Source organism: Harmonia axyridis, chromosome 6 (genome assembly GCF_914767665.1).
Source record: "Harmonia axyridis chromosome 6, icHarAxyr1.1, whole genome shotgun sequence".
Classification (NCBI taxonomy): Eukaryota; Metazoa; Arthropoda; class Insecta; order Coleoptera; family Coccinellidae; genus Harmonia; species Harmonia axyridis.
This window is the reverse complement of record NC_059506.1, coordinates 10,291,225-10,313,899: the sequence shown is the minus strand read 5'-3', so window position 1 is coordinate 10,313,899 and position 22,675 is coordinate 10,291,225. Positions and strand designations below refer to the sequence as shown.

Here is a 22,675-nt window from a genome sequence, read left to right as displayed (position 1 = left end):
AAATTCCTCTTTTAAAATTGGGATCAGATTCGACTTAATTGAAAGATAAATAGCGGCGATTTCTGGCCGAAAGGACTTTCGCTCAAAAACAAGGTTGACCAGTTGGAATATGTTCTGTCTGGGGAGCGAGTGGATGTTGCTGTGGTAACTGACAACGTTGTGTCACATTTCTCCAGAGACGAAGGCTATGGGGGAACCTGATGAAGAGCTTTTTAACCAATAGAACCCAGCGAGTACTGTCTGACGATGAAACATCAAATACGGAACGAATTGAATTCGGTGTTCCTCAGGGATCCATCCTAGGACATTTACTGTTCTTAGTGTACATAAATGACCTACCATCTAATGTTTCAGCTGATGTTGAAGTGATCTTCGCTGATGATGCCAGCTTTTTGCGAAGTGACAAGACGTGCTTACCATCCAAAACCTGATGAAGGAAACTCTTGCTCAGGCAAAACTATGGTTTGATGCGAACAAACTGAAGATGATGAACATAGATAAGACTCAGCATTTGCTACTCGAAACCCGACCAACACAAAGAACCAGTCTACTAGGAGTGACAATTGAGCCTCACCTTAAGTTCACATGCCATATAGAAGATATGAAGAGGAAGCGGTCCAGATCCATATTTACTGTGAGAAGAACTCAACAACTTTCCGGCCAGAAATCTGCAAAGATAGCATACTTCAGCTACTTTCACAGTATAATCCCCTATGGCATCATCTTCTGGAATGATAGTCCACATGCTGCGGAGATATTTATTAAGCAAAAACAGGCCATTAGAGCATTGTGTGGTGCAGGACGTCTGGATAGCTGCAGAGGTTTGTTCGTTAGAAAGTCCATACTAACGTTACCATCTCTCCTGGTCCTGGCCTGTGTACTGTTTGTTCATGATAACCTGGATACTTTTCAGAGGAACTACTTTCATCATGACTACTCTACCAGACACGCCAACCTTGCCCTTCAACATCATAGGGTAGGATCTTCCCAGCTGACCATGAATCATACAGCCCTGAAGGTTTATAATAAGTTAATCCAAGGTTTAGGCAACTAACAAAAAAAACCCTGAAAAGCCATTTAAAAAAGCATGTACTGGAGAAGGCCTACTACTCCATGAATATTTTCTGGATCTGTGATTTATCTGTTTTTTTTTTTGGTATTTATGTTATTGATGTTTTTTATATTGTTTCTACATTAGATGTTATTAGACATCTAATAAGAGCTCTGATAAGTCTAGTCTGAAACCATTGAAGTAAATATTATTGGAAAGTTAGAATATGGGTTTGACTCGAGAAAATAAATCTGAAATTAAAGAGATCATCAAGGAGACGGTAATATCTGTTCTCGACAGTTACCTTGATACATTGACTGAGAAAATAATGCTGAGGAATAAGGAAAGAATGGAGGAAGAGTTCAAACGACTGAATTTAAAACTGAAAGACAGTGATTTAACTGCGATGAAACAATATTCAGAGAATTTGGATTCAAGACTTCGAGAGACCGAAGCGAAATTGCATCAATTTGAACAAGAAAGTAAAAAAACTAATGTTATTGTTTTTGGAATTCCTTAATCTAATAATGCAGATCTTAAGAAGAATCTTATATCCATGTGTCAGAAAAACGCAGTAAACATCGATGCACAGTCTATAAAGTCATGTTACCGACTAGGAAAACAAATTCAAAACAAAACACGTCCAATCATTATCAAATTTACGGACGAATTTCATCGTGATATATTTTACTCATCGAGGAAACTTTTTTTAGAAAATAGGGTTTTTGTGAAGGAAGATCTCACAAGAAAAAGAATTGAACTGTTTAAGTTTGCCACAGAAAAATTTCCCAAAAGTGTATGGACTATTGATGGAAATGTTAAGGTTAGAACTGAAAAGGGAATTATAACAGTAAAAGATAAAAAACAGTTGAATGGTATAGTTGATGGTATCTCGGTGTTATTATTGATCAGCATTTGAGATGAAGTGAACACGCTTTCTATCTAGTCAAACGGCTCAAGAAGCTCTTTTATATTTTCTACAATATCAGGTATGTTCTCTCCGCTAAAGAATGTTTAAAAATATATGAGGCAATTGCTCTTTCGATCTTGAGGTATGGAGTTGTTGTTTGGGGTAGTATGTGTACAAATAATATGGATTGCCTTGATGTTGTCCATAAGACCATACTGAAGATAATATTAAAATTGGGTAGAAGATTTAGAACGGAGAAACTTTACGTGGAATCTGGACAATTAAGTATCAAACTGCTATACATATATGAAGTGATTTTATATCAAATAAAATCAGAAAAGAAATTCATTAATCACATATTTCAGACACGACAGATTTTACGTGGAGACCTTTTCGTTCCGAAGTTCAATAAAAAACATTCGCAGAAAAGCCTCTGTTATCATGGCCCCAAATTCTATAACATTCTTCCCTATGAGCTGAAGGCATCAGCTAATGTAAAGAGTAAGTCATTCAGAAATACGCTCCGTTCATATATTATAGTGAATTCAAGTAGATTCGAGGCAGTTCTTTCATCATAACTTGGTTTAAATTATTATTATTTTTTTTTTTTTCATATTGTTATCTTTTTTTGTTTTGTTCTTGATTATGTATGTAGGCTTAATTTTTTTTTTCTACATATCAGTTGTTTATTTGAATATTAGTGGTAAGCAGGGAATGTTCATCACTTGTTTTTGCGAGAGTATTGGCAGTATACAAGCCTAGCTTAGACTGCATACTCTACAAATTGGCAATCCAGTTTTAACTTTTAATCTATTGTATATATTGATGAATAAAATTGAATTGAATTGAATTGAATTGTTCTGTCGGAAACGTGAAACATAGAATCGGTGAGTGATTTTTCCATACCTCATTTCAAGTTTTATTGTAATGAATCAAAGGCTGATCAAAACGACGGTCTTGTGGTCTATGTGAGGAGTTCTATGGAACCGAAGAGGTGGTGGACCAACCCTGACTGGAGCGACGCGAGCACCCCTTGAAAAATCGCCCTGTGGAGTTTGGAAGTAGCACCTCAAGCACCAGGTTCAAAACAAAAGAACTTGGAGAACTCTTACTATTCTTGCAACTATTACCAAAATTTAATGGAAATTCACATGAACTACAGACGTTTTTGATAGAAGTTGATACTTTCATGAACCAATTTGGAAATACAAATAATGTCAATTTGAGGATATCGGGTGTGGTATTCAAACTCTATAAGATCTATCTCATTTATTGTACCATCCTAGCTTTCGGTCATCATTGTGACCATCTTCAGGGAGCTGAAATATACATTCAGTAAGACAAAAAAAAAAACAAACATGCCTTAAAACACCCACATCAATTCGAGATGTTGAGGAGTTAATAGTTAAAAATGCTTCAATGGTCTGATTATTCATCTGGAAACTACGATTTTTCATTCTGTATTATCTCTCAAAATTATTTCATTAAGAATCTCAACCTTGAGTTGGAACGTCATCGAAAGATGACATTTCACTTTTCTTCTTTATGGTATGAACTAGATAAGTGTGAATTGGATTCAGTCTACATGAATCAGTCGTAATATTGAGGTTGTTCTCACAAGCAATGAATTTCAACTGTCTCAAGGAAAGAACGTTTATATCTATTTTTTTCTTTTTTGGCTATAATAGATTCTTCAAAATTCATTACATGTAATGTGTCGTGTACATGTTTAGATAAACCACTAGTCTGTTTCCCTTGTCTACAGTCCTTCTGGTGTTCTTCAATGCGTGTCTCTAAACTTCTTCCTGTCTGGCCCACATAAAAACAATCACAGTAATTACATCTAATTCTGTAAACTATGTTAGTGTTTTTCTTAGTCTTCACTCCGTCTTTCGTCCTCGTAAACACTGTGTTACCAACAGTGAACGGCGTCCTGTTGGATATTCTCAATTCAAAATCACTATAGTGTCTGCCAAACAGATTACAAATACTCCAAGTCAGATTGCTATATAATGGTAGAGAGCATACATTTCATTTGTATCATTATAAACGTCGTTTCCTCCATGGCCAGTGGCTGTCCTAACCATGGTTTCATCCAGGTGGGGTGTACTATAAAGAAGCCTGTTGATAAGTCACTCCGAGTACGAATTAGAAATCAGCAAGTTCCTCAACAAATCCAGATTCAGGGTGATCAAATGATGGCTGACCAATCCTTCTATTCGGTTCTTCAGTCCCAATACTAAGTTTATTTTATGTTTTAATTCATGTGATGACATATAATTTGAGTTTCGACAAGATGATATGTTCTTTCTATACCAGTCAACCACAATATCACAGTCCTGTCTTAACAGTAACAAGTCCAAGTAGGGACAACCAGAGACAACCCTTACTATGTGAAAGATTTGTTTGGGTTTGCCAGTTTCATAAAGAATTTTGTTGTCCCAGATGATTGTATCATGGTTAGTTTCAACATAGTATCATTGTTTACAAATGTAACGTTCGATATGATTGTTCAATCTATCAAAAACAGATGGAGACTAATAAAAAGTAATTGCCCTTTTTCACAAGCAATGTTCATAGATTGCATAAAGATGATTTTTGACAATATATATTGTCGATTCCAAGGTGAATTGTATAAACAAATAAAAGGCACACCTATGGGTGCAGATATTCCATTAATTTTAGCTCAGATGGTGATCGATGACCTATTAGATAAAGTATTGTTGAACCTCCCTGATGTTACAATTCCTGTTATTAAGAAATTCGTAGATGACCTCTTTGTCATCTTACCATCAGACAAACTAGAGCTAATATTCCACACATTGAACACAATAAACGAAAATATAAAATTCACATATGAGATTGAACAGGATTCTTAACTTCCCTACTTGGAATTGTTACTGATAAGACAGGAATGTGATATTGTGGTTGACTGGTATAGAAAGAACATATCATCTGGTCGATACTTAAATTATATGTCATCACATGAATTAAAACATAAAATGAACTTAGTATTGGAACTTAAGAACCCAATAGAAGGATTGGTTAGCCCTCATTTGATCATCCCGAATCTGGATTTGCTGAGGAACTTGCTGATTTCTAATTCGTACCTGAAGTGACTTATCAACAGGCTTCTTTATAGTACACCCCACCTGGATGAAACCATGGTTAGGACAGCCACTAGCCATGGAGGAAACGACCTCAATAATGATACAAATGTAATGTATTGCTCTCTACCATTATGCATATAGCAATCTGACTCGGAGTATTTGTAATCTGTTTGGGAAACACCATAGTGATTTTGAATTGAGAATAGCCAAGAGGACGCCGTTCACTGTTGGTAACACATTGTTTACGAAAACGAAAGACGGAGTATAGACTAATAATATATATAGAGCTATATATATATATATATATATATATATATATATATGGGCATAAGATTCGTGTATTGTACCATTTCTAAATCTGTCTAAAATGTCCAATTTTTTGATGTTACTTGCTCGTTTTGTTTCAAGGATTTTTTTTTCACAGCAGGTGTCCAAATTCGAAGTTCTCGTTTTGCTAGCAATTGAAATCAAGATTTATTCATTAATTTACGGCAATCCACATAACTTTTTGACAGAATCATACTCATGTCATCTTAAATAACTATTTAAGATTCCATTACAACAAAAAAATAAGCTTCGAGAGCTTTCCAGCAGAATTCTGACCCTGACAATGTTAAAAAAGGTGAAAATTCACTAAAAAACGTAATTTGGTAATAACTCCAAAACCATGCAACTTTTACTGGGGTCATGTTAGGCTGGTTAGGTCCCTCTTTAGCTGACCTACCTCCGGTGTCACTGTGACGTGCCACTTATGGGACACCCTGTATATATATATATCGGGTGTCCCAAGGTGAGTGGCCTATTAGATTATTATGGTAACTATAGATGGTAAAGATTTCAAATTTTGTGGATAGATATTTGGCCATGTAGGGTACATTTTTAAAATAATTTCACATTTCCAGTGTTGCCGGATGTACGACAATTTGGCAACAACTTTGTTATTTTGAATGGGACATCCGGTATTTCTATTTTTTTTATGATACTCCATAAAATATTAAATCTATTCACTCTTACTTTTCCATCCCTATCTTCAACGGTTTTTGAGTTATTAATTATTTTTCGAAATTTTAGATCAAATTGCCGTATTACGAAAATGACTCTAGTTCGCTCAATATTCTAGTTCGCTCAATATTTGAGATTTAAGTCAGAAATTTTGCAAGTCATTAGATATTGATCTGATCTGTGTCACTGCTTTTGAATTATGGTTGTCAATAATACAGGACGGACCAAAAAAAATCATCATTTGCCAAGTTACAAAAGTGTAAAAAAGTCTATTTTTTCAAATTAGACACCTAGTATATTTTTCAATTTTTGGAATCAGTACAACACACTCTACAATTTTTCTATTCACGTCCCTATACATATCTCAACTGGATTCCGAGTTATATGGCGTATATCTTTCTTGAGCCATTATTTATAGAAAAATCTCGGAACAAAACACCTGTTAGGCAATAATTGTTTATTTTGACATTTATGGATTGAATATATCGATCTATGAACGACATCGAAAAAATAACAATACAAAAGAAATAAATGCTTATTGAATCAATGTGAAATCTAATAAACGCATATAACTCGGAATCCAGTTGAGATAGGTATAGGGACGTGAATAGAAAAATTGTAGAGTGTGTTGTACTGATTCCAAAAATTGAAAAATATACTAGGTGTCTAATTTGAAAAAATAGACTTTTTTACAATTTTGTAACTTTGCAAATGATGATTTTTTTTGGTCCGTCCTGTATTATTGACAACCATAATTCAAAAGCAGTGACACAGATCAGATCAATATCTAACGACTTGCAAAATTTCTGACTTAAATCTCAAATATTGAGCGAACTAGAGTCATTTTCGTAATACGGCAATTTGATCTAAAATTTCGAAAAATAATTAATAACTCAAAAACCGTTGAAGATAGGGATGGAAAAGTAAGAGTGAATAGATTTAATATTTTATGGAGTATCATAAAAAAAATAGAAATACCGGATGTCCCATTCAAAATAACAAAGTTGTTGCCAAATTGTCGTACATCCGGCAACACTGGAAATGTGAAATTATTTTAAAAATGTACCTTACATGGCCAAATATCTATCCACAAAATTTGAAATCTTTACCATCTATAGTTTCCATAATAATCTAATAGGCCACTCACCTTGGGACACCCGATATATATATATATATATATATATATATATATATATATATATATATCGTGAATCTATTAAGGGAATTCGACTGATAAGAAGGATTTCGGTTTTACTCTTTATTCATACCAAGCTTTCGGAACTGATTGGTTCCTTCCTCAGGGTTAAGAATTTGAGGTTGTCTCCTTAATAAGTTAAAATTCATCAATTAACGCAAATTTTTAAGTAAATTAGTCTCAAATACTCTATCAGTTTTATTAATCTTTCTTTGTCAATTGACAAAGAAAGATATATATATATATATATATATATATATATATATATATATATATATATATATATATATATATATATATATATATCTATATTGTATCAGAATGAAATATATGTCAAAGAAAAAAACAAATATAAATTCTATGTTGGAGAATTGAGATACTCATGGATTGTATATGGTTCAAGATCTAGTAAAAACTAGTGTAATTCTTTTTTGAATCTATTTTGTTTATCAATTTGCCTTATCCTTGGTGGCAATTTGTTATAGTACTTCATGCAAGAATACTTTGCTCCTCTCTCCGTTACAGTCAATCTATGAACTGGATATACATATAAACAATTTCAATTAGTATGAGAATGTGATGGCAAATTTGAACTTTAGTAAAATCTATTCTTGAAAAGAAACATTATACACTCTTCAATGTGTAGCGCTATTACTGTTAAAAATTTGCTACTCTTGAAATAACTTCTGCATGAAGCTCTAAAATCAAGTTTATTTATTGTCCTGACTGTTTTTTTCTGTGTCTTAAATATATTGTCCACTGCTCTGACACTACCATAAAAAATTAAACCATATCTAACGGGGGAGTCAAAATTTGAATAATAAATCATCTTCAGGCCATATTTGCCGAGATATTGTGACATTACTCTCAAAGTATAACAAACCGAGTTTAACCTCTTATTGAGGTTTTCTATATGAGCTTCTCATGATAGAACTAAGTCTATCGTTAATCCTAAGAGCTTAGTTTCAGTACTTATATTAATTTCAGATTCATTTAGTTTTATTGTATTCGGACACTCAAGGTTAGATCTGTTGGTTTTGAATATGACACAATTCGTTTTTTTTTCATTTAAAATCAGTATTTCGTTTGAAGTCCATTCAGATAATAATTTAAAAATCCTATCCGAATCATTGAGTAATGATTGCATTTCTTGAGCAGTTATTAATATGTTCTTATCATCGGCATAGTTAGTTAACAAGCAATTCTGCCCAACAATACACTCCCGAGCGTCATTAATATATATATTGAACAAAATTGGACCGATTATACTTCCCTGTGGAATGCCCATCTCAACCATCCCTCTCCTTGGCTTCACTGATAGTCCTTTTTCAGTAACAACAGTCTGCTGCAACCTTCCCGATGGATACGACCTCAACCAGGAGATAGCAACCCCAGTTATCCCATACAGCTTCAGTTTCTTCAACAAAAGCTGATGATTTACACAGTCATAAGCCTTTGTCAGATCCAAAAATAAACCCATCACGTAGCTTTTATTCTCCAGTGCTTGTAAGATTGACTCAGTAAATTCATACAGAGCAGTCTGAGTTCCCCTTCCCTTCATGTAGGCATGTTGGCCCCTATAGAACATATCATTATCCAAAAAGTACTCCATCAATCTGATACTCATGCATTTCTCAAACACTTTGGAAAAACACGGCAGCAAACTTATTGGTCGATAATGCTCCACACCTGACCAATCTCCTTTTTTATGTAAAGGCCTTACAGTTGCCAGTTTCAATTTGTCTGGAAAAACCCCTGTTCTGAAAGATGTGGTGATGGCAAAAGTTAGCGGTGAAATGACCTCATGAATACAAAATTTCATCAAAGAAGTTGGTATTTCATCATAACCACTACTGTATTTATTACTCAAGCTATTTACTACTTTTATTATCTCAGTTTCTGTTATTGGTTTGAGAAACATTGATCTATCTGCTTGCTCGAAATTAGTTTGGTGGTCTCCTACAGGTGAAGCAGACAACAAGTTTGCTGTACAGTTCAGAAAGTAGCTGTTAAAATGATTTGCAATCATCTCACGATCTCCGTCCTTCTGGATATCTCTGGGTGTACCTGAACCACTCATTATATTATTTATTATGGACCATACAGTTTTTGCCCTATTGTCTGAGTTTTCTATTTCTTTTTGAAAACGTTCTGCCTTTCGTTTTGCAAGTGAATCTTCATATATTTTTTTGCTCTTTTATACTGTGGTTTGAAAGTTGTATCTACCGAGCTCATCACATATAAAACATCCAAGTGTCTCTTACATCGTTCTATCTCTGGGTCGTTCCTTATTTGCTTTTGTGGATTATTTCTTTGTTTAAATCTTCTAATGGAAAAACTGACATTGAAATGATAGAGGAAAATATTGTGAAAATTATCCCATATTTCATCTGCATTATTTGCATTGTATACCCTAGTCCGTTCTTCTTCCTTGAGTCTAGTTTAAAAATCCAACTTGTTAAAGTCATTAAAAATTCTTTTGGAAATAAATTCATTGTGTTTTTGGATGAAGAAACTTATACTTTGTGCTGCATGGTCAGAAATCAAACTAAAATGCACCTCAACCTCACAATTTTCAGGATAGTTGGTGAAAATATTGTCTATCAAAGACCTACTGAGAGTTGTAACCCGAGTGTATTCTTTAACCATGGGAAACATGTTGTATGAATTTAGTAGAGAGAATAACAGTTCTTTTTCTCTACTTTTATCTTTTTCATGCATTGGGATGTTGAAATCACCCACTAGGAATATGTGCCCTGGAAACGAAACGAACTTATTCAGTATGTCCTCCAGGCATCTCAAAAAATCCGCTACCACTCCACCAGGTGTGTACAGACACATAATAACAATTTTTTCTCCTTGGATTTTGAACTGGCATACGCTGCATTCGCAGATTCCCTGTTCTGAAAGAGCTGTAATCGTTTTGAGTGACTTGAATTGTGTACCCTGCCTTGCAAAAATCGCACTTCCACCATGCTGGTTTTCATTTTTGCGGCAAACAGCCTCAGCCAAGTAAAAATTGTTGATGTCGAAGTTACTCAGTTGGGTCTCTGTATTCCAGTGCTCTGATATACACAAGAATAAGCAATGAGGAAAATTTTGAACAAATTCTTCTAATCTATTAACACAATTTCCAATTGACTGAATATTTTGGTGAATAATTGTTGTCATACTAACTTTAGAAGATTCAGATTTTCTTGATGAATACTGAGTATTGCACCCTAAAGCTACATTTTTCAGTATTTAATCGTGTTTAAGTTGATGATTTTGAATTCGGTTGAGGTTCTAAAAAATGTTGTCCTCTCATAAAATTGAATCTAGCAAAGGAAATACCAACAGGCCAGAATTCATTTTTGTATACTTCCTCTTTTAGTGTTAAAGGAACTCCTACCATAAAGCTCTTGAAACCTGCTTGATTTGACCTCGTTTCCAATAACATCACTGATATTTGATCAATTTCTGAGTCGCTTTTAGCTGATATATACTTTTTTATTTCTTGTTCTTGAACAAATTTATTAACTCTTGAGATAAGTAACCATAATCCATATCTTCTTTGATCCCTTGTTGGGTTTGAATGATTTAAATGTTGACTCATCTACTTCTATTCTGGAACCAACATTCACTTTCTTTTGCCGTTTACGATTTTTCCTTATGACTTCTTGAAAGCCTTCCTGTTCATTTAGATCTTGTTTACCTTTCCTTTCCTTGTTTATGTTCACATTATTGGCAATGTGTTTGTCAAGGATCGTGACAGATGCGCAAGACATCGTAGTGTCCGATTTTTCGACCGTGGTGGTTAATATGGAATTATTAGTATTCTGTGTTTGTTTGTCTATTTCAAGGTTATCATTTTCTTTGACAGCATTGGTATTTATTATTTCACTCGATGTTGTGTTTATCTTTATATTGCGATTTTTTTTACGTGCAACATCTTGAACATTGTGTCAATCTGATATGACAAGAGTTTTAAATGAAATAAGTTTGAAAGAAAATACTGAGTGAAAAATCGTAGTTTCCAGATGAATAATCAGACCATTGAAGCATTTTTAACTATTAACTCCCAAACATCTCGAATTGATGTGAGTGTTTTGAGTCATGTTTGTTGTTGTTTTTGTCTTACTGAATTTATATTTCAGCTCCCCGAAGATGGTCACAATGATGACAGAAAGCTAGGATGGTACAATAAATGAGATTGATCTTATAGAGTTTGACTACCATACCCGATATCCTTAAATTGTCGATTTACTGTAGTCGATATGAATAAGTTGATTTACAAATAATGTAGAATTGATAAATCAATATCGCTTTGCTACGGTCAAATCAAAACTTATCGACTATGCAAAAACCATTATTTATTCTGAACCCAGTTGTAATAATTGGATCGAATTAAAACAATTACTAAATAGCAAATTTGGTTTTAAAATAAAGTTTGATGTCTTACAGAGCGAATGTCAATACATGAGGAAATGTTCGGAAGAATCGTTATCTGAATTTATTGATAGTGTCAGACAAACTAAGTTACAAAATGGTTACCAAATACAGATTATTGGGCTAAGTCCCACAGAATTGAAAGTCTATAGACTTATCAGATAAAATAGGAAATACAGTTTTTTATAATAACGTGGACGAAAATTCCAGAAATCTCCTAGATTTACAACCCCAATCTTTTGATGCAACGTGCAAATTATTGCTGGATGGTCTTTGTCCCGGGTATGGTCCGCTAGGGCACAAATCTTGTTTGGATTCTTGATGTCGCTTTTGTGTTGAGCAATCTATCCAATGAATTATGATTCCACCAAAATTCTTGAATGTGAAGTGAATGGAAATAAAAGATGTTTCTTAGAGATGTACCATATCAAACGCGAAACCTGTTCGATGAATTACAGAAGGGATGTAAACAATATTAGCTCCATCTATTCTTATTTGATTCATTATAACCAGTTTAGTGGGAGTGAATTGAATGAATCACATTATATATATATATATATATATATATATATATATATATATATATATATATATATATACAGGGTGTTTCCTAAACATGCGGCAAAAATTCAGGGGGTTGTTCCTTGGACTATTCTAAGAATATTTTGTCCTTTGATGATTTTTGAAAAACCTATTTGTTTCGAAGATATAGGGGAAACAAAATTTCAGATAATAACATTTTATTATGAAAAATTACATGAAAATTCAACTCAACCTACAAAAACTGTTGAAAATGACCACCTCTAGCCAGCATACAAGCATCCAATCTTCTCCTCATTAACTGCCGAACCCTTTCAAAAACACCAGGATCATTTCTTATTAAGTTACACCCAGCAATGATCCGATTTCGCAAGTCTTCCACATTTTCTACTGGAGTGGTATAAGCTAATGATTTTAGATGGCCCCATAGGAAATAATCTAAGGGGTATAAGTCCGGGGAACGAGCAGGCCATAAATGAGGTCCACCTCATCCAATCCAAATTATTATTAATTATTGATCTATTATTAATTTTAAAAATATGAAAAATGTTGTTCGCCCTGTATCTTCGAAACAAAGAGGTTTTTCAAAAATCATCCAAGGACAAAACATGCTTAAAATAGTCCAAGGAACAACCCCCTGAATTTTTGCCGTATGTTTAGGAAACACCCTGTATATATATATATATATATATTAGAGAAAAGTTATCAACTGTAGGATTGAGACAACAAAAATTATTGGGATAAACAGTCAGGTTAAAATTAGAAGATTTTTTTAATTTTTAACGCTAACAGTTTTATCAGCATCTTCAGGAATCTACAAATATATTCAGTGTAACTCTCATGTTCAATAATCTACAAACAATAAGATGGAACTCACGATTAAGTTGAGGTTATACACGCTAAGCCATATCCAGAAGAAATCCTTAATGTATGTTTACTCATACAGATTATCACTCAGACAATAATAAAAAATTACAACTGTTATTATTCTCCTAGTACAAAATTCACAAAAGTTATCGACTGACCGAGCACCATTTATTCACTTTGTATATTATATTAGTGCGTTTATTATATTATTGGTATATCGAAGAAACTATAATAGACACCTGAAACAAGTGATCGTACTAAATGCTAGTTATTATTATTTTTATTTGAACAGGGGTCGTTGTGACTCTTTCAGCCTTCCGGGAACTGCGACCGTGTAGATCTTTTCGTCTCTACACTACTCATTCATGGAAACCCAAGAAGGTCGTCTACGACTACTAAATTGGTAAAATAAGATCTTTTAGTTATTTAAATTTAAGTACCTATAGCCTTTTAGATTAAAACTCAAAATTCATTATAAAGGTAAAATAAGTCTACTAGCTGAAGGCAATCTAATATTCTAATGAAAATAAAATAAATATCGTTCGAAACCTTTACTGTCTGATAAATCCTTTTGATATACCTATACATTTTTGACTAGAAATAATATTATATTATTATATAATATAAATTGGTATTTCTACCAAAAAAGTATCTATATATCGAAAAAATATCAATATTGTCATAATTTTGATATCTATTCAAAATTATGTATTCATGATTTCAATTTGATTATCAATAAGTTTAAGGATTTCATTTGAAGAATATTAGTTCCACTTGAGAATCTTTTCAAGTTTCATAACAAGCAGGATTTGTTCATAATTTTTAAGATTCCGCTGAATATAAAATAAAAATATATTTAGGACCGATACAAATATTTCTTTTTCACATCAAAATTCCATCCATGTAATTATATATATTGGCAATTAGGAAACATATTTAATTCGATCTTAGAATAAGTAATAATAAATACTAAGATCAAATTACTCAAACCAGAGTTCCTACTTCTATAGGAAAAATGGTTTTTTAATTAAATTCTATTCTATAAAAAAATATTACCTTGACTAGAGTAATTGTACGCATCATTTCCATAAAAAAAAATCACAAAAATTCACTGTCTTAACTGCGGTGACGATTTAAACACAACCGAATTCAGTAAAACGTGCCATACGAAATTATACGAGTAAACATTTCGTTCCAGTAACTACAGCCGTTTTCTAGGAACTGCATTGGAATAAAACGGAAAATTGAGTTTCGTGAGTAGGTACCGCGCATTAACTGGCGCCAAGCGGAAACAGGCGTACAATACCGAAGGGAAGGGGTGGACATACTTACAAGGTTGAAAAACTGTTCACAGAAAATGTCATAAATGTTATATTTAAAGGTAAATTTTATTTTCATAACATATTTTGGGCATATGCATATCATTTGACAGAAATTGGACATAACTTTGATTCTGATTTCAAAATCCTATATATTGAAAATAAAAGTCACCGTTTAAATCTCTTAGAATCCCTTGAGATAAACAAGTACAATTTTAGACTGACTTTCTTGAATATCTTCAAATAGATTTTTGGAAAATTCTAGATTTTAGCTAATGAATTTCTATAGTACCCCAAGCCTGGAATATCCGGAACCTATTAGGGAAACCATAAATACAATATTTGATTGCTCCATAAGTACTCTTATTTTCGGGTATATATAGTTGAGATTGTATTTCAAAAAGTAACACTTTGCAATGTAACCTATTCTTAATAAAGCCGCTTGGATGGCGAAACAATTGTTGATTGAAAATCTGTGGGAATTGAAAAGTGTTAATACTTTTTTTATCAAATTGATGTATGTGCATGTAATAGTAATTTACGTAACAAGTCCGGAAAATAGGGTTTTTTTGGACGAATAGACAAGCGAGTCCTGGAAGTCTGTGAGTCCAAAAAAACCATTTTCGGGCGTGTTGCGTACAATATTTTTTCGGCAACCATGTAAAATAACACTATCGCTGCTGCTTTCCATATTTTATTGCGATTGCGATCAAAAAACATGCAAATTTTTGACAACTAATTTCATATGAACTGTCAGCCGTTATCTCGGTTGCTATGGATTCTATGATTCTTTTCCGGCCTAGTCCGGGAAGTACGTACTTTCCGGACTAGGTCGGGAAATGCTACTTTCTCAGAGAAAAAGCGTCCGGGAAGTGAGCACTTCCCGGACGGTTGCCGAAAAAAGCCATTTTTGTCACATTATCTATGTTTATGTCAAACCTAATATTTCAGTTTTTAACTTTTACTGCGAAGCGAATAATTCAACCAACGAAAAAAACAAATCTCTAAAACTTGGTCATTCTTTGAAAATGCCGTTAAAAACTGGCAAAGTGATTTTAGGAAGCCTTACACACTAAGCCGACTCGGAAACTTCCTTTGGAATAGTTTCAACATTTTCAATTAAATTATAATGAATGGCTTTAACTGCAAAATATTGTTTGTCAACTCTAGAACGTATTTCTCCTAGAGTTTTCAAAACCTCTTCTCCTTCACTTGCCCGAATATTTATAATCTTCTGATGACTATTTTCGAATTGTTTGTAAACAGCGTCAAGAGAATCTATCCTCATTTTTAATTCTGAAATGAAAGAGGGATCAAGTTCTGCATTCTTTGCTACATTAAAGGTTTCTTGAATACGATCAGCCGCTGTAGAGCGATTTGCGGCGAGAACCGCTAAGTTATGTTGCATGTCTGTTGGCATAATGAAGTTTGAAAAGTAAGTTTAATATCTGATAAATTCCCAAACAATTCCGGCAACACTGCTCGAATGCAAATCTGCACAATTCAAACCAAAGAATCTTATCGATTCTTGATATATGTATCGAAAGTTTTTTATACCATATGCGCCCAAGCGATAAGAAGACGTTGTGAACGACGTAATTGACGATGGTTAGACCACGTTAGGCCTTACTACTGATACACACAAATAACAATAATTGTTAATATATCTAATAATATATAAAACCGCTCGTGACAGTTCGGCAAATTTTAAACGTAAAATCACAGCCCAAACGGGACCATCTAGAGCAAAAATGACAAGAATAAGACCCCCCTCAAAATCATCTCGAGATCCCTGGAAAAATCCACAACCTTCGATTCTCCTCGCGGTTTTCGAGTATACGGGGTGTTTCGGATTATTTTGACATTTCAAGTCCCATATTTCTGTGGTATCTGTGGACAATTTGACTGTCAGTGTCATGTTAATAATAAATATTCCATTTTGATATATGAAAGTTCTTGAGAAAGTTTGCAGTTTCCAAAATTGTTATTCAATATTTAGATAAATGCCGACAGATAAAATGCAAAGTCTTCGGCGAATCAAAAATTCGATAGATATTTGTCAAAATTTGGAAATGAATATTGATATCATCGAATGCATTTTCCTAAGTTCAGGTTAGTATTATTGATTCAATTGGATGAATGTTACTTCATTTCAGGAATTTTTCGTTTATTTTCCACAAACTATGAAACTACATTCTCTTTCGTGAGAATTTGAATCTATTGCGACAGAAGATGGAACTACAAAAGAGAACAGAAGTTTCATCTGATCATCAATAGGAATACCGATATTCGTAAATTGTGAACTTTAAATAAACATGAATCACCCAGTCAATTCAGTCTTGGATTTGAGTAAAAGTTGTGCTATCATGAAACAGTATAAAACAGATAGAAAAACTCCTTATAGATAATTCACAATTGGCTTTATTACTGGAAAAAGAGCGAAGTTAGTCAGATGACATTCAAAAATTTCGATGTGTTTTTTGAATAGCTAAAATATACACTTTTACGACTGAAGAGTGCAAAAATATAAGTGACCTATCCGTTTTTGAAGAATTTGAGTGCAGTGCTGTTGAATTTATAATGAAGAAATCAAATCGTTGTGAAATCTTTCATACGAATAATTTCAACTATATATACCCTGTTATATTATCATAATATTATTTGTCGTTCAACTGAAACCTTGGGAATTAAGAGACTCTCAAACTTATAACCTGATTCCTCAAAAAGGTTCACCTAGATATGATAATATTACAATTGCTTATGAAGTAACATAACCAATGGGTATTCGAAAGGCAAGTCTATTCATTCTGTCTCTTTGTAGGTTGTTCATTTATAGCTATACTATAAATCAAATAATTTGACAACTTTGTGTCTAATCCTTCACAATAATATATCTGTATGATATATTCAGTTTATTTTTGTCTTGGAATATATTCCAATTCTAAAAATGACAAATTTAATAATCAACCAAAAGAAAAATTCAAAATGACTAAAACTGTACAAATTGAGTAAACGGTTAATGAATTGAACAACTAAATTAACATAAAGACAGACGTACGTTTCGGAATTTTTGTATTTAATAATACAATTTTTCCTCATCAGTGCCTTATAGTTCAACGGAATTATTAAATTTACAAACTTACCACGTGTATATCTACCTCAACTAAACTGCAAGTAAGAAACTACAAACTAACTAAACAGTATCGGTTGCTCGGGTGAGGATTCACAGAACAAGCCATTACCTAAGGTAGTCATAGATTTCTTCATTGTTATTCTTTTGAAATACATATACAAATCGACATTTACAATTGAATAAACAATTTCAGAAATTTTAAATTTATCAATTGGTTGATACTGACTCTCTAATCAATAAATGATTACATCAAATTATAAAAGTTTAATGAGTCTTCTTGATGAAGGATATTTAATATAAATCAAATAATTTGACAACTTTGTGTCTAATCCTTCACAATAATATATCTGTATGATATATTCAGTTTATTTTTGTCTTGGAATATATTCCAATTCTAAAAATGACAAATTTAATAATCAACCAAAAGAAAAATTCAAAATGACTAAAACTGTACAAATTGAGTAAACGGTTAATAAATTGAACAACTAAATTAACATAAAGACAGACGTACGTTTCGGAATTTTTGTATTTAATAATACAATTTTTCCTCATCAGTGCCTTATAGTTCAACGGAATTATTAAATTTACAAACTTACCACGTGTATATCTACCTCAACTAAACTGCAAGTAAGAAACTACAAACTAACTAAACAGTATCGGTTGCTCGGGTGAGGATTCACAGAACAAGCCATTACCTAAGGTAGTCATAGATTTCTTCATTGTTATTCTTTTGAAATACATATACAAATCGACATTTACAATTGAATAAACAATTTCAGAAATTTTAAATTTATCAATTGGTTGATACTGACTCTCTAATATAGATATAGATATAGATATACACGTGGTAAGTTTGTAAATTTAATAATTCCGTTGAACTATAAGGCACTGATGAGGAAAAATTGTATTATTAAATACAAAAATTCCGAAACGTACGTCTGTCTTTATGTTAATTTAGTTGTTCAATTTATTAACCGTTTACTCAATTTGTACAGTTTTAGTCATTTTGAATTTTTCTTTTGGTTGATTATTAAATTTGTCATTTTTAGAATTGGAATATATTCCAAGACAAAAATAAACTGAATATATCATACAGATATATTATTGTGAAGGATTAGACACAAAGTTGTCAAATTATTTGATTTATATTAAATATCCTTCATCAAGAAGACTCATTAAACTTTTATAGCTATACTATATACATATATAAAATCAGTTCAAATTCTTCACTTGAAATACTAGTCAAAATGTTACGACAGAAATAAAATTTGAAGGATCATTCAGTATATGACAAATTTTAACATGGCAATTGAAACCAGTAATTCTGTAGGATTTATTCAATTAAAAGTATCTAGGTTCTGACAGAAAAGATTCTTATTGCATTAATTAATTTGACAGTTGATTAGTTTTTGTTCCAAAGTTTACTCTATGTGGTGAACTATATCTAACACTTGTGAACATCTTCAACACTTTCCCTTGTTAGAATAGTTTATATAAGTGACAAAACAAAAATTAAGAAAGTCCCATCCTTGAATACATTATCAACAATCTTGTTCGGGGCAAAGGTTTGGTAAGAACAACAGCAACTTGTTCTTGAGAATTTATCTGCTGAACAGCTAACTTTTCTTCCAACACTTTTTCTCTGATGAAAAAATATTTTATGTCAATATGCTTCGTTCTGTGATGAAACTCTGGATTTTGCGCTAATCTTACTGCTGCAGAGTTATCTATTTGCAGTACTGGAATGTGATCTAGTTTGATAATAGCTGAGAATAGTCTATTCAACCATATCACTTATTTTGTGGTTTCATTCGCAGCAACAAGTTCCGCTTCAGTTGTTGAAGTAGCAACAATACTCTGTCTTTGACTAGACCAGGATATTATTCCACCAGCAAAATTAATAACAACTCCTGAAGTGGATCTGCCAGTTTTTGTGCATCCACCAAAATCAGCATCACTATAGCATTCCAATTCTTTAGCTAGACCTGGTTTATATGCAATTCCAAAATTAATTGTTCCAGAAATATACCTGAAAACCCTTTTCAGTTTCACTACATGACCATGAGTTGGGTTTTCCAGAGTTCTCGACAGAAAACCAATTGCATAAGCCAAATCTGGTCTAGTACCAACCATGAGGTACATCAATGCAGCTACTGCTTGTCTGTAGGGAAAATTTGTACCTTCAGTAACTTTCCCTGATTTGAGGATCTCCGAATATGTTTCTATTGGAGTCAAAACAGGTCTGCAATTAGCGAAATTAAACCTCTCCAAAATTTTCTTTGCATATTTGCTGACTTATTTTTATGACTCCCTCTGGATCAGTTGTGATTTCTAGTCCGAAGAAAAAGTTGGCTGGCTTGTAGGTTATTTTGAATTCCTGCTTCAATTCATCCATAAATTGGTCCAAATCCTTTTTTGATAATGCAGCAACGAGTCCATCGTCCTAATATAAAGCTAGTAGTATTTTTCGATTGTCTACTGCACGAATATATAAGCAAGAATCTGCGTCATTATTTTTGAAACCCAAACGTCTCAAATATAGATTCAATCGGTTATACCAACAGCGAGGTGCTTGCTTCAGGTCATAAAGACTACGTTTTAATTTACATACCCTATCAGATCTATCATTGAAGCCCTCAGGTTGGTTCATGTATATATTTTCTTCTAATTCTCCGTATAAGAAGGCAGTTGAAACATCGAATTATCTCAAGTGCATTTTCTCACTTGCTGCAATACTGAGAATCGATATCACAGTAGTTAGTCTTGTTACTGGGCTGAAGGTCTGATTGTAGTCTATGCCTTACCGCTGATTATACCCTTTAATTACCAATCTGGCTTTGAATCGTTCTACACTTCCATCTGGATTCATCTTGATCCTATATATCCATCTACAAGGTAGTGCCTTCCTAACTTTGGGCAATTCAACTAATTCCCAAGTATTATTTCCTTTCAATGAATTTAACTCACAACTCATTCCTTCTATCCATTTTTCATGATCATCACTCGCTAATGCTGCTTGATATGTTTCGGGGGTACCAACTGCTTGAAATATTTCTTCAGCATATAAGACGTAATCTCCTAAATATGACGGAGTTTGAATAGAACTTCTGCTCCTGAGATTATATCTTCTTTCTTCATCTTCACTCTCTTCATTTCTTTCGTTAATATCTTCTTCAATATCAGCTTGAAAATCTTCGTCTCGATCTTCTATGGTTTCTTCTGAATAATTCAGGCTGCTTCTTTGTATATATTCTGAAGCACTATTACTTTTTTCTGCGTTATTTTCTTGAATTATTTCTTCAGGGGGACTCTTAACTTGGTTACATATACTCAATTCTTCATCAAAAGTAACATCTCTCGAAAGAATTACCTTCCGCTCTTTCTCCAACCAAATTCTGTATCTTTCATCTCCATCATAACTCACTAAATTTCCTTTAACTGCCTTGTTATCCATTTTACACCTCTTTTGTGCAGGAACAAGAGCATAACAGTTCGAACCTATTATTCTCAAATGTTTCATTCTGGGTTTTTTACCATGCCATAATTCATATGGACTTACACCATCTACTGATGACTTTCCAGTTCTATCGAGAATATAAATTGAAGTGTTAACAAATTCAGCCCAGAGACTAGGATGAAAATCAGCTTCAGGATTCGAGTTTTTCAGCGTCCTGGCCATCTCTATTATTGTCCGATTTTCTCTCTCTGCGCTTCCATTCTGCTGAGGAGAGTATGGTGCAGTGAGTCTTTGAACAATTCCTCTCTGTTTCAAAATGACTCTCACTTCTTGGTTATCAAATTCTCCTCCATTGTCACTCGACATTTCTTTGATTGTGTGATAACATCTCTGTTAAGGCAGTTTTTTCCTCAGATTTTTCTTTCAGGAAATATCTATACCGATATTGTGTATAAACATCCTTAATGACAAGCAGGTACCTTTTCTTCTGAAAAGATTTGTCAAACGGTCCACGTTAATTCATAAAATCTCGAATAATTTAAAAATCGAAAGTTATGATCACATTTTGTTAACAATTTTTGGCACAATATTTGAAACACCCTGTGATGATATTTCTCAAATTCAAGATATGCATGATATTCCAACATCATTCAAGTTTGAGAAAGTGAATTGAGTATACGCATAGGATATTCGCAGTAAAAATAATTCACGTAATTGGGACTAAGGAAATACCCTCTTTTTTACGGTTTTTTCTTAATATTTTGAAAATTATGAGGACTAACGCAATAATTTTAGCAAAGTGTAATTGAGAATGGAAATCTTGATAATATCTAAGAGATAAAATAAAAAAAAAAAGATTTTTTTTTCTTGTCGGAACTTCGAAAATATTTTAGCTGAATAGGGCATCATGAACAATGACATATTCCGAATTTTCAGAACGCAAATGGGCCCCGTTCTCCAGAAAATTTTAATAGGCCGTCGAACTTGAAATACCCTGTATATATATTTCATCATTCAGTAATTTTGAATACCTACCTAAACAATTTCATCTATAAAACTATGCCCTGCTCTATATGACCGAACAGTGACCATCAATTTTTGAGACCCGCAAAATTACCCTCATGTGAAACAATTGAATTGAATGCCAGGTGCGAGATTATGGTTTTGTCCAGGTGTATAATGATATTGTTATGTAATTACCGATTGCGCACTTGTTCTACCTCATTCACCCCTATGCCAGACTTAGTCGAGCGTGAAAAATAAAATAACGCAGCGCAAGCTTTCTCAATTACAAACAGATCGAAAAGCAGGCCATCACGCTGAGTAATATACCATATTCATCGTAAATTAATGAATGAAAAACTAGCACACGTCATCGTTTCAATATTTTAAGGAATATATGTAGAGGATATTCAAAATACGAAGAAAATGATAACGGACATCCCTCAAGGGAAAGTGCTAAACGTAAACACGTGTTTCGGGCTTTCGGCCCTCATCAGTACGGTGAAAAAGTGTAAGGATGAATAACACTTGGAGGAAAACAATAAACAAACGGAGTTAACAACAGTAACCAGCCGCCCATTTATGTTTTCCCTAGGCAGAACCAATGGGTTTTTGGGCAACAACCAACTTCAACACTTAGACAGCTGTAGCTACCTGCTTG

General features: G+C 33.2%; 1 protein-coding gene across 1 annotated transcript in view; it reads right to left on the bottom strand.

Annotated features, from left to right (window-relative positions):
- The window catches only part of LOC123681932 (meiosis-specific transcription factor mei4-like), a 117,474-nt gene extending 103,138 nt beyond the window's left edge, over positions 1-14,336 (bottom strand). The window contains exon 1 of the mRNA XM_045620301.1: positions 14,160-14,336. The gene's annotated coding sequence lies outside the window, so the exon portion shown is untranslated. The remainder of the gene's footprint in view (positions 1-14,159) is intronic.
- Between the last annotated feature and the right edge of the window lie 8,339 nt (positions 14,337-22,675).